At 26.7% G+C, this 2239-nt stretch overlaps 1 pseudogene; it reads right to left on the bottom strand.

Annotated features, from left to right (window-relative positions):
* Positions 1-260: 260 nt before the first annotated feature.
* Positions 261-1899, bottom strand: LOC149061212 (uncharacterized; annotated as a pseudogene).
* Positions 1900-2239: the final 340 nt, after the last annotated feature.

Here is a 2239-nt window from a genome sequence, read left to right as displayed (position 1 = left end):
AATAATTATTCTTTTTACTTCTCCAAAAACACAGTCATCTAGATTAACACCCAGAGTTAAAATCACTCCTGGTTTATAATATATATTTATATTTACACCAAGGTACTACATAAGAAAAATTAATTATTTATTGTGGTATTACACCATCAAATGATTTAAACAATTCCTTATGAAATGAAATGTCTTGACCTTTTCGCTTTTCCTACATTTAAATCTGCCACTAAACCAGTTTGTGTAAGTAAATGACTAACATTTTGCATTTACAATTTATGGGCTACAGTATAACTAAGATTTATTATACATGGGATAGAATTAGCAATTGATTTCAAAACCTTATGTTTAGCTTCAAAACGTATTGAAGAAGTTAAAATAATTGGGCCATTTTTTAACAAAAGTCTACCATAATGTGTTAAGATATGATGTTTAGGTTTTAATTTGCTATTGGAAAATTTAAGGTATAATCTATTATGTTCAGCAACTAGAGCATCTAACTGAACTGAACATTCTGGTTGAATAGTTCTAGCACAGCACAAATCAACTATTTTTCGCAATGAAATATATAAATACCAAACTTCAGTTTTTGAAGGAACTAATTCTCCAATAATAAGACCAAAATATCTAATGAAACATAGCACCTCTGATGCTGACATTATTATACTTCCATTGTTTAAATTGCGCTGATTAATGCTAGGTGGGGAATTTTTTTGTTCTGTCACTCCATATGCAAAAAGTTGTATGCGACTATTAAGTTCATCTAAAGTGAAATATTTTGCTTGAATTAAACTATTAATGATGACTGCCATATCATAGCGAGCTACTCCTTCCGGAATATCATGCATGAAGTCACAAACTATATTTTCAACTACATGATAATTAGGTACTTCATTAAAAATACAACGTTCTTTTATACCAGTCATTGAAACATTAGCCTGATTAATATGATCTTCATAATTAATTTTGTTTCTGATTAATGTTGATTCTTTCAACAAACTTTGAAGGTCAGATTTTGGTAAATAACATATTCGGCAATAAAAATTTGCTGAAAAACTTTCAACAAACCCCAAAATAGAATTGAGACCTAGATTATCTCCTAAAACAAGCCCCAAAGTAAAATAAATTGTAACATTAGTAGAAAGTAGAATACCATTTTCTTGAACATCAATTAGTTATTTTATTAGAGCTGCAAACATTTTTTTTATTATTAATTTTTGATTATCCTCGATCAGCAGAATGAAATAAAAACGCTACAAAAATATTATTTAAAGATGAAAGATATTCAGGAGGAAGAGCAGCAACAGAATAATAAACACAACCCATTTTGTGAACTCCTGAATGGGATCCTAGAGGATTACCCATTTCTGCATCATCATAGTATAAAAAAAGGGGAAACACTATTTTATCTGGAAACATGGAATATATATATTTCCATGAAGAACCATTGAAGTATGATGAAAGTAAATTTGATTTCATTGAATTTTTTAAATAATTTAGTGCTATATCCAATACACCAGGTAGTTCAAAAAAAGATTTAAGATTTATTTTTAAAGATATTAAATTTCCTTCTATTGGTACCATTAACAAACGCTCTATACCAGTTTCAATTTTCTTTTCTTTAGTATAGCCTACGACTACAGATTTTGGTTTAACATATAAATTATTTTCTTCAAGATATTTCATTCTAAGGAATTTAGTATCAAGTTTGGCAAATGGATTAACTAACACTTTAAATAGTTTATCTATTTCTTGGATTTGTTTCGGAGTACACTTGTTTAAAATAGGTTCAATTTTACTTTTTAAATGGCATATAATTCCATTAGAAATAAGTTCATTAGTCCCTGTAACAATTGTTTGTAATAAAGTAATAAAATAATACAGACATTTACTAGTGGATGTTGACATTTACGTTAGGATTTTGGTCAATAGGTATTGACATAAACAACAAGATTTTGGTTAATGTTGACATAGGTTTAGTATATTAATTAAATCAAAAAAATCATTATTATTATTATACTATATTATATTTGTATTATTATTAGGTATTTAAATTATGATTATTTAAAAATATTACTTATTACAGCATTTGTTGATCTCTTTGTACATCAGTGATTGATATTAAATTAATAAACGTTGTTTATTAGATTTATCTTTTGAAATTTTCACTTAACTAATTAAAAATGTATACTTTTCAGCTGATAGAAAAAAAATTTATTATTTCTTTTTTTAGATATTTAATCCTGAA

Source organism: Diuraphis noxia, unplaced genomic scaffold (genome assembly GCF_037042655.1).
Source record: "Diuraphis noxia isolate RWA-SAM2 unplaced genomic scaffold, SU_Dnox_SAM2 contig0001, whole genome shotgun sequence".
NCBI lineage: Eukaryota > Metazoa > Arthropoda > Insecta > Hemiptera > Aphididae > Diuraphis > Diuraphis noxia.
Note: the sequence above shows the minus strand (reverse complement) of the source record. Positions and strands in the feature narration are given on the sequence as shown.